The sequence below is a fragment of the Ambystoma mexicanum genome, chromosome 3q (assembly GCF_040938575.1).
Source record: "Ambystoma mexicanum isolate Mex_15411 chromosome 3q, UKY_AmexF1_1, whole genome shotgun sequence".
In the NCBI taxonomy this organism is placed as follows: Eukaryota; Metazoa; Chordata; class Amphibia; order Caudata; family Ambystomatidae; genus Ambystoma; species Ambystoma mexicanum.
This window is the reverse complement of record NC_090926.1, coordinates 1,106,286,493-1,106,303,409: the sequence shown is the minus strand read 5'-3', so window position 1 is coordinate 1,106,303,409 and position 16,917 is coordinate 1,106,286,493.

The window sequence follows — 16,917 nt, the reverse complement described above, 5'->3', positions numbered from 1 at the left end:
CGTGTGTAAAGACTAGTAGGGGGTGTCTTTACTTCTGCTCTCTATATGGTAGAGGAGAGGCACAGAAGACCCCAGCCAAGATTCTCTATAAGGTAGCAATGGACGAGCAATCAAGGCCTAGCTTCTCAGGAGGTGATGCGGGCTGGTTCTTAAGTACAGTGTAGTCTCCGAACCCCCACAAAGGAATGTCCACACACTGTATTACTGAAAACACAGTCTTTATATAATTAATATTCAAAGGTATGTACACAATCACAATAACGCACTTTGTACTCGGAAATCAACAATGATAAATATATACAATTCTAAAGTGGTACCACCAATGTTATCAAATCTCATTAAAGGGCATCAACTGTACAGTTAAAATGTCACACAGATCAATAATGAGGAAACCAGCAATAGAGATAGGAAGGAACGCAAGATGGTTGAAACAATAGGCAGAATGCTGACCCCTACCGCTAGGCACAGTTCTGTGTTGAGATCCCCCCACCTGGGCAACCTGTAAAATAAAGATATATTGCACAAGCCCAGTCCATATATTGTTCAATAGACTTCTTTCCTCCTATTAAGGTTTTACTCCCCCAATGTACCTGGTGGAGTAGAGTTCTCCGAAGATGTGTCGACCGATCCTTTTTGAGTGACTCCCTTTAAAGCATGAGCCACGGATCGTCGAGAGGCGTTGAGGAACTCGTCATTCGGTGTCGGGGAATCGATGGCCCTTCTTGAGTGCCCTCCATTTAAGGCAGGAGTCACAGGTCTTCGAACGTCCGACGGAGAACAGGTTGAACTACGGCGGTGAAGTGGCAGCTTCGTTCCTAGCGGTGCTCGTCGACGACAGAGCGTTGGTGTCCTGCAAGGAAGAGGCGTGCGGGGCACCTCGGTGACGATAGTTCTGGATTGCAAAGAGATGATGAAGAACTGTGGCACAGCAAGGGGGTCGAGTCGTCGGCGTCTCTGTGGGCTTTAGGTGACGGAAAACCCACCGGCGGATGCTCGTCGACGGTCGGGCCTCCTCCAGTGGGATAAAGCGGGCGACGATGCAGACGAGAGCGTCCGATGCTCAAAGGAAGTTCTTAGGCAAACGGGAGCATGGCGGCTCCGGTCGGCGACGGCAGTCGGGGACAGTGATGGACAACAGTCCGGGTGCTTCTCTTTGGGATTCCGCGGCAGTCCCCGTCTCGGGTCGGCAGCCTGTCATAGGTCTGTCTACCAGGGAGCTTTGGCAAAGATCAGCTGTGCACGATGGTCCCTCGTAGCTCGGGAAGAGGGTGCCTTACCAGGTCCTCTCTGGGTCAGTCCTTGGAGACACAGCAGCTTTCAGATTGTGAAGGAGAGCAACAGCACTTCTTCTCGTCCAGCGGGGCTTCAAGGTCAAGCTTCAGTTACTCCAGTTACTCGTCGTAGTGGACTTCAGCTTCTGAACACGATTGGTAGCAGTGAGAGGTCCCCAGATATACTGTTGATCTCCCATTCATTCCGCTGGGTCACACTCAAGCATCCAATCACGACTAAGGGCATTCATGCAGGCAGGCAGCCAATCAGACACACGAGGTATTCAGGCCATTCACTTCTCGCCAGACACTCACAAGAAGTTATGTGTATTGGGACAAGTACCGAGCCATTCAACACTCCCAACTGCATTCATACCGGTTTCGGGCAGGGCTGTCTCAGTCATTGTGTCAACCACCAGATACTAGACATCCACAACACAGAATGCATATTCGTCACACACTCTATTCACCCAGGTCCCACCCACAGGAGGTACCCACAACATACATCACTGGGAAGGCTCCAGCTAGCCTGGCCGGGCCTTCACAACAACACCATATATGGCACTTCCACCCAACAGCCAGTCAGGGGGAAGGGACAGAGTCAGGGCTTCCCTGGACTTTGGGAAAACAAGGTAATGGGTAATAGAAAGCAAGAGGCCGCAGGGGCCATTTTGTTTTCCATCCGGAATCAACTGATCCCAATGGCAGGGCTGGGGTATCCCAAAATGGAGGATACTCCGCACACCTGTCAAATTCAGCATGGAACTGCCATCAGCCCATACCCTGCTCTGCGGGCCACCCACAGGTGCCCAAAAACATACACTAGGGGCACAGGGTTGTACCCCCACCCATGGGTGCCATAAGGGTATCCCTTGGGTCCGTTCACCAAACCAAAAGAGAGAGAGCTGCACCGCCAGGAGTCTCACATGGACTCCTGCACAGAAAACACGACAGAACACACGATAAAAAGCAGTAAAGGACAAGGATAAGGAGGCCCTGTCCCTCCGATGCATTTACAGCATCACAACGTGTGCATGCCCAACACCCTCCCATCTGTCTCAAACCCTTCTCTCCCCCCTTGTTCTAGGCAACAGTCCTCTACGGGTACACATGATCTAATAGTAGAATCTATGGGTGAAATCTCCATACTACATTGTGTGGTAGCGGGGCTCTCCTTCTGCAACTCTAACTCTTGTGGGGTTATTGCGCTAGGTTGCTGATCCGACAGCAAAGTGTTCCTGCTGCGCACGGGAAGGTAAATGTTAGCATCGAGCTTCGACCTGATGAGCTCAATGGCACGTAAAACCTCCTGAATTCCCATAATCAGCTGATAAGCTTTGAAAACCTCAGAGGCGATAACAGTGAATAAAGAGCAAGAATTCCACACCTCCACTAACCTTCCACGGACCGCCACAGACTGCTTGGGTTCTTGCACTAGCGCTCTTGCGCCTGATTTGCAAATTTCTATGGTGCGAGAACACTTAGCAGTCTGGGGACTGTAGTTGAAAGTAAGTCAGCTGACGGGAAAGACATGTTCAGCAGCTATAGAACAGGGTTGCTGTGTAGCGATTTCTTTCAGTTACTGCAACATTCTAATAAGCACCATATAAGACATAAACATCAACATAAAACAAGATGTCGCCCTTTGTGTCGCTTAAGGGGTGAGAGCCCGGCACCAGGTTGTGTCCCAGTTGGCTTGTTATGGCCACCTCTATTTTGGTTGATTGTAAGGAGATCATGAAAGTGATTAAAGAGGGGCAGGAGTAGTATAGGAGGATTTCCGATGAGGACAAAAGGACGAACAGCCTGGAGTGGAAGGTGGGGGATCTGCTCATGATTCTTAATCTCAGATTGGGACTTAAATGTTGAGAGAGCAAGTTTCTGGGCCCCAAAAAAATAACGGCAGTGAAGAATGGGGTAGTCAGTGTTGAAGGTGTAGTAGTGTGGCCTAAGGGAAGACTAGCGCCCTACTGAGAGTGGGAAGGGTTGGATGTTGACAGGGAGTCTGATTGAGTGGTAGTGAGCTGATCGTCAGTTCTTGGGTAAGGACAAGGAGAATCTCATGTGTGGTGTAAAGACTATGGGCCTCATTCCGAGTGTGGTAGTCCAGAAACAAGGGTGCTGGTAAGCTTACCGGCACCCTTGCTTCCGTAAGCTTACCGGCACCCTTGTTTCCGGACTGCCACACTACAAGTCTGCCTGCAGGGGCCGTAGCACCCGGCAGGTCTGACCCTGCCAGGTGTTTCGGCCCTGGTAGGTAGTGTCGTCACAGAAGCACTGGAACACGCAGCGTTAGCAAGGGTGCTGGTGCCTCCGCCGCCACACTCCCATGGAGTCTGATGGGAATCCACGGGGATGGTGAGTTACCAAATCCCTCGCCTTACTTCCTGCGCCACCAGTACTTGTAATGTCCCAGTGACGGATTCGGTGTTTCAGGGTCGGCAGTATATCACAAGGACTTCAGTGTTTGTTATTCTTTTTCAAGTTAAATTCTACTATTACTAGTTTTTCTTTAACTTTGGTTAGGAAAATATTCCTTTAGTTGGGACACCCTTCTTTTGTATGGTGTTTGTTCTTTTTGCACCTCGACACATGTTTTGGGCATGTTCTCGCTTTCATACCAGTGCATTTGCTTTGTTCCCATTTCCTTTTTCCTTTGTGTGTTTATAAGGAGGGAGATGGTATGGTATGGTATTTATTTGTAAAGCACGTATACACAAAGCAAGTGTTTCAAAGCGGTCAAGGAGGGAGGGAACAAGGGGAAAAACAACAGTCATTCAGAGACCTTGAATTTCTGAACAATACAAGTCTACACGGGCAGAGTGGCTGCATGGAACAAGTGCATATAATACAATTAGCAGCAAATAGGTCTGACAACGGTTCTGCAATTTTTCCAAGTGCATTGAGGCGCCACCATGCCAGGAGGGTAGACAAGGGACAAACAGATAGACGATCTTCAAGGCATGGTGCATTCATATCCTGCAAGTGCTTTATGATGCTCAGTGCCTACAATGATGTACGATGTTCAATGTCCCATTGCTGTGTTTAGCTTTGAGTGCAGCGTTCCAGAGCACTTAGAGCACTTTGATTACTGGAGCAGTTGTACTCCACAGGCTCCTAATAAAGTACTGAACTTACCTGTCTGACCCGACCGCAAACCTTTCAGGTGTGAGACAGATGTGGAGGAGATAGAAGGAGACCCAGGACTCAATGCAAGAGAGAGAGAGAGAGAGCAACCTGTTTTAGAGGGGGAGTGTTACAGATGAGGGCAGTGCTTTAAGTGGGATAAGAAATTAAGGGGTTCTTTAGCGCGTCATGATGCAAATTATTGGGGATGGGGCCTAGAAAAGCTCTGGCCCTTCCTACAATGCCAAAGCCCTTAAAAGAGCCTATGCGCCCACGTAATTAAGAGTGACCGAATAGACAGTTTTCATATGTACAATGAAAGGGAGTAAATTCTACTTTGAAATATATATTAAATAATATAAAAGTGCTGTAAATATTGACCAAAATAAATGCATTCATATATAAAATAGAACTTCAAATCAAAATAGGTCATTGTGTCTTGAAATCCCATAGATCCTTTGAAAGAAATCCTTATGTACTAATTAACACCATTGTAATGCCAACAATTTAATATAAAGTGTTGCAATAATCAAACCTGTTTAAAAACAACCCAATTCAAAATGTATTTAACTAGTTATAAACATGACCGATAGTGGCACCTACTGGCGAAAAGCAGTATTGTCACACAGCTTTGTACACTACTGCAAGGAAGATATCTATCCCAGAAAGTCAGTTAGGACAGCCCTGCAGAGCCCCGACTGAAGGGCAATATTTAGAGACTGCCGGGGCTGAGCCCTGCCTAGCCACAGCCCACTTAAAGCCCTGGATGAGGGTCAGAAAAAGGAGGGAGAATAAGAGAAGAAGCGGTGGGATGGAGGAGGATGTTCAAGAGACAGACGTCAGCATAAGAGAGGAGGCTTAAAGAGGAAAAGGTTGAGGGGAACAGAGTTTGAAAGCTGGAAGTGTGAGAACACGAGGTGCTGTAATGAGAAAAGGGTGTATGAGAGAGCAATGTGAAAGAAAACAGGGTAAGTCAGAGGGGGTTTGTGACAAAGAGCCATGTGTGAGAAAGAAAGAAGGATACAAGAGAGTTAGGACGAGAGTAGAATATGTGTAGGGGCAAAGTCGGTAAGAAAAGAATGTGTTTAGAGAGAGGATTGCATTGGGGAAGGGGGTGACAGAGGATGTTGCAGGAAACAGTGTAATAGAAAGAGGATGGTGGGAGAGAGGAGTGTCAACGACTGATGATGGTATGAGAGGAGAAGGAAGGTGATCGATGGGGGTTGAAATCGTGAACAAGGCAAGGAAAGAGAGATAAGTGTAAGCAGTGCAGGGAATGGGCCCGAACAAGACAGAGCGGTGCTCCAGTAAAAAACATCCTGCCGGAGCGCCAATCCGTTCCCCAGATCCAGGGGATTAGCACATGGCTCTCCCAGATCCTGCGCCTCAGTGAGCAGACTGCTTTCAGAAGAGTGTTTAGGAAGCAGTCTGTTCATCGAAGCGCCGGTTGCTCAGGTGTGCCACAGAGCGCAGGGATTTGCACGGTTAGCAAAGAAATTTACCAACCAGCTCTAAAGCTGCATTATTGCACGAACGAGTAACAGTAACCTGCATGCACTGAGTAACCACTCGCTCTTCAAGCTTTCAGAAACCTTGGCACTGGGCACTGCATACAGAAACTGCCAAAGCCTCAAAAACTGAAATATATGTCCTGCAATTTACAGACATCTCTTTATTAGGGTGAATATTGTGACCAATTAAAAGATTTTTTTTACTGAATCACGAAAAGACATGTTTAACATTTAAAGTTGTGAGACTATGATGTTCCCATGATGCTCTTTGCTTTTATTCAAATTGCCAGAATTGGGTTCTAAGAAGAGATACTAGGGGTCATTACGACGTTGGCGGTAAGGGGTTAACGGCGCTGGTAATGGTGCCGGTGTCGTTAACCACTTACCGCCGCATTACGAGGTCCTTTAGCGGGTCCCGCTAAGGGTGGCTGGTTTTACCAGGCGCCCTTAGTGGGAGCCGCTAAAGGACCAGCATGCTAACAACGGGCCCGTTATTAACTGGCCCGTTGTTAGAATGGTCCCCATTCACATGGAGCCCTATGGGGGCTCGAATGGTAATGGGGATGGGTTCCCTGAATGGGGAAATACCGGGTCCTCCAAGGTTAGAATGGCCAGGTAATTCCCCATTCAGGGAACCCGGACCCGGTATGCGGTATGGGGGTAGCCATGGTGCTAATAGCGCCATGGCTACCTCCAACCTCATAATGACCCCCTCTGTGTTGTGCGACCATACCAGGGGCAACCCCCCTTGGACCTGCCCCCTCCTTCCCACAGCTCTGCCCCCCCCAAAGAGGTGGCAGTTTGCCCAGTACATTTTCTTCCATTTCCAGCACTGAGTGTAAGAGAATCGTGGTTGTGAGATGGGAGATTTATTGAAAGAGTGAATGAGAGAGACGGGGAGAAAGAGAAAGAGAGAGACATATTGAGGAATAAGAATGAGAAAAGAAGAGACCGTGATACCTCTGGGCCTTGGAGGCTACCAATAAATGCAATAAATAAATCAAAATAAATAATTAAAGGGAGGAAAATAGAAATGAGGAAGAGGACAAAGAGAGGATATAGAAGTGTTTTTTGTGAGTAGAGATTAAAGAAAGGGAGAAGTGGAGAATTAGAACAGAACTGAGAAAGATTATTGAGATCCGAGAGAGGAGTGAGTGAATGGAATGAGAGAGAGATGATAGAGATCTGGAGTGGGCCAAATGTCGAGAGGGACACAGAGCGCTAATGAGAAAGAGTCGATCTATTAAAGAATAAGCTGATTAGGGACCAGTGAGGCACATTCAATGAGTGTTTAGAGACAGTCTTTTTAGTTTGGGTTATTAGGTGGCGCTGAAAGAGCTACCCTAAACGCCAAAACTATTGGCATTAACATAAGAGCTTCAAATATGGGTTTTGAATGATGGTCTGTAATGCTTTTCCAATGGAGACGACATATGAGGAATACATAGTTGTAATCCCTCCTGTTCCCTGCCCCTAGCCAATGTAATGCCTATGGCTAATCCCACCCATTCCTGCCCATCTCGGAACTCTTTGATTTTCATCTTGTCTCTAAGGAAGTTCTTTGGAAACAAGCTGGCCATCTTTGAATGGGAAAGATACCATGCATCTTCCAAATAAAATGATACATTGTTTAAAATAGGCAAAGCAATTTGCATTTTGGGAGCTTGTTTTGATTTGCAATGAAATGAGGGCTAGTTTATTGTAAAATCATATTAAATTCACCATTATTAAAAGTATGGCATATTCAATTTTGTTGTCTTTGGTTTTGCTTTGTGGAATATATACTAAAATGTGCTTTAAGGCAAAAAGCCAGGCATGTTGCAATTACTGCGTAGCAGGAGCATGATGTCTGTTGGACTCGTGCTCAGCCTCACAGGGCTGGGCTGCTACTGTAGCTGCCCACTCCCGGTCTTGCAGTGAAATCCCACTGCCATGTGCCGTGCTCAAGCACATAGGGATTGGAGGGGATGCAGCGCTGGAATAAAAAAGATGAACTTTGGAAGGTGCCCCACATTTACGGATGGTATGGGGGAGGGGTTGCGACTTTAGTACAGAAATGTGCATGACTGTGTCTATACTGCTGGCACACGAAGGAGCTGAAGTGAGTACATGATATGTTGACCCTCTCTATGACCCATTGCTCACATGTGGCTCTCCTTAAACACGGAATGTCACTTTAAGAGCATGTGCTGTCATGCTCTTGCGCACTGTACCATCACCCATCGCAATGGGAGTGTAGTGTTAGAAGTGTACCAGAAAAAGCAGTGGAAATGTGACCCTGGTGGGGGACATAGTAGGCAGGAAGATAGCAGCGTGCAACACATTTTTCAAGCGTTGCAACCATGCTAATTAACAGACAATTGTGTTGAAACAGATTTTAGTTTATCTGTAACTGCCATTTGGTAGTAAAGTGGAGAAGTGTGCTTTAACCTTCACAAAGAACAGTTCCGGAATCTTAAAAATAATTTGCAAAAAGTAGTGGAACTGTTAACAGTAAAAAACAAAGTAGTGGAACACCGCTCTCGACCGTTGCCGCTCACTTCGACCACTGTGGGATGTCTCTGTTGGGGTGATGTGGGCAGTCGGCCCCGCACCTCTCCCACGCACCTCATCGAGCACTCTCAGATTCAGGGATGAACGTGGCTCCCTTGAGTATGACTACCGTTGCCTCTCTGCTTCCAGGGTCTTGTTTTGTTTAAATGCAGAGGAAGGGGGCGTGGGGAGTTTGAGTTTCTTTTGTGAACACTAAACAAAGAACTCTGCTCAGCTGCCTTCAGCCGGGTACACAGTGCATCCAGACCTTGGGGAGTGGGGCAGGGGGAGGGCGAAGGAGGTGAAGCTGTGAATGCTGTCACAGCTTGCCGTGAACCCGGCGAGGGGGAGGCTTTTTGGGGAATATGAGAATTTCAGGCACTGTTCATTTCTTTGAGTTTTTTTAATTAGGTTTTCTGCTGATTCTTTCTGTTGGTGTGGCATAGGGTGGTGGGATTTTAGAAAGTAGGGCCAATAAGTGGAGCGGCAGGCACATTGAGCTACTCCCTTGTCCATGAGGAACAAACCCTTGCACACCGTTAAGAAATGCTCCAATGGTGTCCGCACAGAATTAGAATCCTGGACATGTTTTCCTGAGGGAAGTTCAAAGACATACCATTTGATTACGGATCCTATGCCGGTGCGGTGGTTGGGGGGGGGGGGATGCTAAAGAGAGGGGCGTTTTAAGTTCATGATTCTGTTATACTGTTATATTTTAAAATGTAATCAAAACAATATGAAAATAATAATAATAAACAAATGCGAGCGATGGAGGCTGACGCCGGCCCCTTCCTGTGGTTTGTGTCTGAGTCCATTCTTTTCCATTGCTATAAACGCTGTGCTTTGGTGCAGCCCGTACAGTAAATAGTTTTAGGTGAATGAGAACTGGCGCGGAAAGGCTTTTGTGTTGATCAATGGTCATTTGGACCGTACAGAGGGAGAAAGGTTTTCAACGTTCTAGGCGCAACGGGACAAACAGATGTTGCACACTGGCCTCTTTGTTTGTGTACACAGTAAGAGGGCTCGATCAGCTGTGTAGGGCGCTGTGACACCACACAAAAGGCATTGCTGCTATACGAGCTTCTCCGCCACGGGCCACCCACTGCGTCCGACCGGTGGCGTCGCCAGGAATCAAATTTAGGAGGGGCACAGATGGGGCCAAAGACAAAAGTAGGGGGGCACAGACACAAGTAGGAGGGCTGCCTATGAAAGGTAATGTGTGACGTCACAAGCACTCCTGCAGATAGGCTTTTGTGCACAGGCCTGTCACAAGGTGTGGTGAGGCCCGGGGCAAAGATTTGGTGAGGCCCCCCTTACCATTTTTTGCACTGGGCCAGCGGCGCCACTGCCACAAAGAGGAGACACAAGAAAACTCCCCTTGCGTTTGTGTGGACAAACTCAAATATGGTTTATTATTACAACTGCAAATCAACTACAGCAAAGTTAGATTTCTCTACTGAAGAAAGGTTTATGCCAGAATAACTTTTGTATCATGTGCATAAAGATACATAGGATGTCATGACAGCATGTGGTGTGTGACACCAGCATTAAGTTGCGCCCCTCTCCTGTGTGCGCATTAAAACACACATCATTCACAGTGACAGACAGATGATGTACAGTGGAGGCTGGTGAATTTCAGAACTGAAGAGGCTTAAATGTTTGTGCCAATTATGCGGGATGGACAGACCACAGTGAGGGAGCCCAAACAAAGCAAGAAGAGGTGCTTGAGGGGGTTTCTCACTCCCAAGAAAATGTTTGGAACATTGGGTTAAAATTATGCATTTTATGGCACTTTATTTACAAATTTGGGTAGAAATCAATACAGTTTACAATTAGTTTTATATGGAAGCACATGGAAAAACCCAGTAGTTGCATGTCACCAACCGTGCACAGGAATATTTTCCAATACATTTCATGCCGCCTTTGCCCACAACATATGCTAATATAAAAACATATTCATGCTGGTAGTTCCCATGTACGTCCATGCATTACCATACAAGGACTCCCAGCCAGTAAACATGCCATGCCACAGAAAGTATGTCCAGGCTGATTGTGCACCAAACACGTTATTACTGACCAGACCGGCCTATATTCAATGTGGTTCAGTTAAGACAAGTAGTATATTTGCTTTACCCTTGATGCGTGGTCCTGTGCATCAAGGGCAAAGTAAAACAAATTGGCAATGCTAACAGTTTGGGCTTTCATGTAGGCATGGGAAAGGCACTGCCATGGGCGTAGGGAATGGGGTGGGGCAGGGGGGATAAATTCCCCCCACACTTTTAGGCAGGGGGGATACCATATGATTTATCCCCCTCAGAATCTGGAGCAAGGGGAAAGAAGGGCTCTTTATTTTTCCAATTGCAGTGTAGGGCATCTTTTGGGAAATGTGCCTTTCTTACTCCAAATGCTTGAAATATATACAGACACTGCTTACCTTGCAATTAACTGCTCAGTATTTATTTATTTTTGACATTTGTTTCAGCGCACAAAGCCCAGAGGTATCTAGGCACTAGATACAGAAAGTGCATTTTCAACCTTGGAAGTTACAGGTGGTACAATTTGATCACAGCGCTAGGCTGGGTGGGTCACAATTAGGTAGTTACATATAGGTACAGTTCAGTACCAGTGCAGTGCTGGGTAGGTCACATTAGGTAGTTGCATGTAGGTACAGTTCAGTCCCAGTGCAGTGCTGGGTAGGTCACATTAGGTAGTTGCATGTAGGTACAGTTCAGTACCAGTGCAGTGCTGGGTAGGTCACATTAGGTAGTTGCATGTAGGTACAGTTCAGTCCCAGTGCAGTGCTGGGTAGGTCACATTAGGTAGTTGCATGTAGGTACAGTTCAGTGCCAGTACAGTGCTGGGTAGGTCTCATTAGGTAGTTGCATGTCAGTCCCAGTGCAGTGCTGGGTAGGTCACATTAGGTAGTGTGCAGTGCTGGGTAGGTCACATTAGGTAGTTGCATGTAGTTACAGTTCAGTCCCAGTGCAGTGCTGGGTAGGTCTCATTAGGTAGTTGCATGTAGGAACAGTTCAGTCCCAGTGCAGTGCTGGGTAGGTCACATTAGGTAGTTGCATGTAGGTACAGTTCAGTCCCAGTGCAGTGCTGGGTAGGTCACATTAGGTAGTTGCATATAGGTACAGTTCAGTACCAGTGCAGTGCTGGGTAGGTCACATTAGGTAGTTGCATGTAGGTACAGTTCAGTCCCAGTGCAGTGCTGGGTAGGTCACATTAGGTAGTTGCATGTAGGTACAGTTCAGTGCCAGTACAGTGCTGGGTAGGTCTCATTAGGTAGTTGCATGTCAGTCCCAGTGCAGTGCTGGGTAGGTCACATTAGGTAGTGTGCAGTGCTGGGTAGGTCACATTAGGTAGTTGCATGTAGTTACAGTTCAGTCCCAGTGCAGTGCTGGGTAGGTCTCATTAGGTAGTTGCATGTAGGAACAGTTCAGTCCCATTGCAGTGCTGGGTAGGTCACATTAGGTAGTTGCATGTAGGTACAGTTCAGTCCCAGTGCAGTGCTGGGTAGGTCACATTAGGTAGTTGCATGTAGGTACAGTTCAGTCCCAGTGCAGTGCTGGATAGGTCACATTAGGTAGTTGCATGTAGGTACAGTTCAGTCCCAGTGCACTGCTGGATAGGTCACATTAGGTAGTTGCATGTAGGTACAGTTCAGTCCCAGTGCAGTGCTGGGTAGGTCACATTAGGTAGTTGCATGTAGGTACAGTTCAGTCCCAGTGCAGTGCTGGGTAGGTCACATTAGGTAGTTACATGTAGGTACAGTTCAGTCCCAGTGCAGTGCTGGGTAGGTCACATTAGGTAGTTGCATGTAGGTACAGTTCAGTCCCAGTGCAGTGCTGGGTAGGTCACATTAGGTAGTTGCATGTAGGTACAGTTCAGTCCCAGTGCAGTGCTGGATAGGTCACATTAGGTAGTTGCATGTAGGTACAGTTCAGTCCCAGTGCAGTGCTGGGTAGGTCTCATTAGGTAGTTGCATGTCAGTCCCAGTGCAGTGCTGGGTAGGTCACATTAGGTAGTTGCATGTAGGTACAGTTCAGTCCCAGTACAGTGCTGGGTAGGTCACATTAGGTAGTTGAATGTAGGTACAGTTCAGTCCCAGTGCATTGCTGGGTAGGTCACATTGGGTACGCCACATTAGGTACTTGCATGTACGATATGATGGTACAGTTCAGTCCCAGTGCAGTGCTGGGCGGGTCACATTAGGTAGTTGCATGTAGAAACAGTTCAGTCACAGCGCAAGGCTGTATGGGTCACATTAGGTAGTTGCATGTAGGTGCAGTTCAGTCGCAGTGCAAGGCTGGATGGGTCACATTAGGTAGTTTTATATAGAGGCAGTTCAGGCACAGCGCAAGGCTGAATGGGTTGCATTAGGTAGTTACATGTAGGTACAGTTCAGTCCTAGTGCAGTGCTGGGGGTCACATTAGGTAGTTGCATGTAGCTACAGTTCAGTCCCAGTGCAGTGATGGGTAGGTCACATTAGGTAGTTCCATGTAGGTACAGGTCAGGCACAGTGCAAGGCTGGATGGGTCACATTAGGTAGTTGCATGTAGGTACAGTTCTGTCCTAGTGCAGTGCTGGGTAGGCCACATTAAGTAGTTGCATGTAGGTACAGTTCAGGGACAGCGCAAGGCTGGACGGGTCACATTAGGTAGTTGCATGTAGGTACAGTTCAGTCACAGCGCAAGGCTGTATGGGTCACATTAGGTAGCTGCATGTAGGTGCAGTTCTGTCCTAGTGCAGTGCTGGGTAGGTCACATTAATTAGTTGCATGTAGGTACAGTTCAGTCCCAGTGCAGTGCTGGGTAGGTCACATTAGGTAGTTGCATGTAGGTACAGTTCAGTCCCAGTGCAGTGCTGGATAGGTCACATTAGGTAGTTGCATGTAGGTACAGTTCAGTCCCAGTGCAGTGCTGGGTAGGTCACATTAGGTAGTTGCATGTAGGTACAATTAAGTCCCAGTGCAGTGCTGGATAGGTCACATTAGGTAGTTGCATGTAGGTACAGTTCAGTCCCAGTGCAGTGCTGGGTAGGTCACATTAGGTAGTTGCATGTAGGTACAGTTCAGTCCCAGTGCAGTGCTGGGTAGGTCACATTAGGTAGTTGCATGTAGGTACAGTTCAGTCCCAGTGCAGTGCTGGGTAGGTCACATTAGGTAGTTGCATGTAGGTACAGTTCTGTCCTAGTGCAGTGCTGGGTAGGTCACATTAAGTAGTTGCATGTAGGTACAGTTCAGTCCCAGTGCAGTGCTGGGTAGGTCACATTAGGTAGTTGCATGTAGGTACAGTTCAGTCCCAGTGCAGTGCTGGGTAGGTCACATTAGGTAGTTGCATGTAGGTACAGTTCAGTCCCAGTGCAGTGCTGGGTAGGTCACATTAGGTAGTTGCATGTAGGTACAGTTCAGTCCCAGTGCAGTGCTGGGTAGGTCACATTAGGTAGTTGCATGTAGGTACAGTTCAGTCCCAGTGCAGTGCTGGGTAGGTCACATTAGGTAGTTGCATGTAGGTACAGTTCAGTCCCAGTGCAGTGCTGGGTAGGTCACATTAGGTAGTTGCATGTAGGTACAGTTCAGTCCCAGTGCAGTGCTGGGTAGGTCACATTAGGTAGTTGCATGTAGGTACAGTTCAGTCCCAGTGCAGTGCTGGGTAGGTCACATTAGGTAGTTGCATGTAGGTACAGTTCAGTCCCAGTGCAGTGCTGGGTAGGTCACATTAGGTAGTTGCATGTAGGTACAGTTCAGTCCCAGTGCAGTGCTGGATAGGTCACATTAGGTAGTTGCATGTAGGTACAGTTCAGTCCCAGTGCAGTGCTGGGTAGGTCACATTAGGTAGTTGCATGTAGGTACAATTAAGTCCCAGTGCAGTGCTGGATAGGTCACATTAGGTAGTTGCATGTAGGTACAGTTCAGTCCCAGTGCAGTGCTGGGTAGGTCACATTAGGTAGTTGCATGTAGGTACAGTTCAGTCCCAGTGCAGTGCTGGGTAGGTCACATTAGGTAGTTGCATGTAGGTACAGTTCAGTCCCAGTGCAGTGCTGGGTAGGTCACATTAGGTAGTTGCATGTAGGTACAGTTCTGTCCTAGTGCAGTGCTGGGTAGGTCACATTAAGTAGTTGCATGTAGGTACAGTTCAGTCCCAGTGCAGTGCTGGGTAGATGACATTAGGTAGTTACATGTAGGTTCAGTTCAGTCCCAGTGCAGTGCTGGGTAGGTCACATTAGGTAGTTGTATACAGAACCAGTTCAGGCACAGTGCAAGGCTGGATGGGTCGCATTAGGTAGTTACATGTAGGTTCAGTTCATTCCCAACACAGAGCTGGGTATGTCACATTAGGTAGTTGCATGTAGGTACAGTTCAGTCCCAGTGCAGTGCTGGGTAGGTCACATTAGGTAGTTGCATGTAGGTACAATTAAGTCCCAGTGCAGTGCTGGATAGGTCACATTAGGTAGTTGCATGTAGGTACAGTTCAGTCCCAGTGCAGTGCTGGGTAGGTCACATTAGGTAGTTGCATGTAGGTACAGTTCAGTCCCAGTGCAGTGCTGGATAGGTCACATTAGGTAGTTGCATGTAGGTACAGTTCAGTCCCAGTGCAGTGCTGGGTAGGTCACATTAGGTAGTTGCATGTAGGTACAATTAAGTCCCAGTGCAGTGCTGGATAGGTCACATTAGGTAGTTGCATGTAGGTACAGTTCAGTCCCAGTGCAGTGCTGGGTAGGTCACATTAGGTAGTTGCATGTAGGTACAGTTCAGTCCCAGTGCAGTGCTGGGTAGGTCACATTAGGTAGTTGCATGTAGGTACAGTTCAGTCCCAGTGCAGTGCTGGGTAGGTCACATTAGGTAGTTGCATGTAGGTACAGTTCAGTCCCAGTGCAGTGCTGGGTAGGTCACATTAGGTAGTTGCATGTAGGTACAGTTCAGTCCCAGTGCAGTGCTGGGTAGGTCACATTAGGTAGTTGCATGTAGGTACAGTTCAGTCCCAGTGCAGTGCTGGGTAGGTCACATTAGGTAGTTGCATGTAGGTACAGTTCAGTCCCAGTGCAGTGCTGGGTAGGTCACATTAGGTAGTTGCATGTAGGTACAGTTCAGTCCCAGTGCAGTGCTGGGTAGGTCACATTAGGTAGTTGCATGTAGGTACAGTTCAGTCCCAGTGCAGTGCTGGGTAGGTCACATTAGGTAGTTGCATGTAGGTACAGTTCAGTCCCAGTGCAGTGCTGGATAGGTCACATTAGGTAGTTGCATGTAGGTACAGTTCAGTCCCAGTGCAGTGCTGGGTAGGTCACATTAGGTAGTTGCATGTAGGTACAATTAAGTCCCAGTGCAGTGCTGGATAGGTCACATTAGGTAGTTGCATGTAGGTACAGTTCAGTCCCAGTGCAGTGCTGGGTAGGTCACATTAGGTAGTTGCATGTAGGTACAGTTCAGTCCCAGTGCAGTGCTGGGTAGGTCACATTAGGTAGTTGCATGTAGGTACAGTTCAGTCCCAGTGCAGTGCTGGGTAGGTCACATTAGGTAGTTGCATGTAGGTACAGTTCTGTCCTAGTGCAGTGCTGGGTAGGTCACATTAAGTAGTTGCATGTAGGTACAGTTCAGTCCCAGTGCAGTGCTGGGTAGATGACATTAGGTAGTTACATGTAGGTTCAGTTCAGTCCCAGTGCAGTGCTGGGTAGGTCACATTAGGTAGTTGTATACAGAACCAGTTCAGGCACAGTGCAAGGCTGGATGGGTCGCATTAGGTAGTTACATGTAGGTTCAGTTCATTCCCAACACAGAGCTGGGTATGTCACATTAGGTAGTTGCATGTAGGTACAGTTCAGTCCCAGTGCAGTGCTGGATAGGTCACATTAGGTAGTTGCATGTAGGTACAGTTCAGTCCCAGTGCAGTGCTGGGTAGGTCACATTAGGTAGTTGCATGTAGGGACTTAGGTCACATTAGGTAGTTGCATGTAGGTACAGTTCAGTCCCAGTGCAGTGCTGGGTAGGTCACATTAGGTAGTTGCATGTAGGTACAATTAAGTCCCAGTGCAGTGCTGGATAGGTCACATTAGGTAGTTGCATGTAGGTACAGTTCAGTCCCAGTGCAGTGCTGGGTAGGTCACATTAGGTAGTTGCATGTAGGTACAGTTCAGTCCCAGTGCAGTGCTGGGTAGGTCACATTAGGTAGTTGCATGTAGGTACAGTTCAGTCTCAGTGCAGTGCTGGGTAGGTCACATTAGGTAGTTGCATGTAGGTACAGTTCAGTCCCAGTGCAGTGCTGGGTAGGTCACATTAGGTAGTTGCATGTAGGTACAGTTCAGTCCCAGTGCAGTGCTGGGTAGGTCACATTAGGTAGTTGCATGTAGGTACAGTTCAGTCCCAGTGCAGTGCTGGGTAGGTCACATTAGGTAGTTGCATGTAGGTACAATTAAGTCCCAGTGCAGTGCTGGATAGGTCACATTAGGTAGTTGCATGTAGGTACAGTTCAGTCCC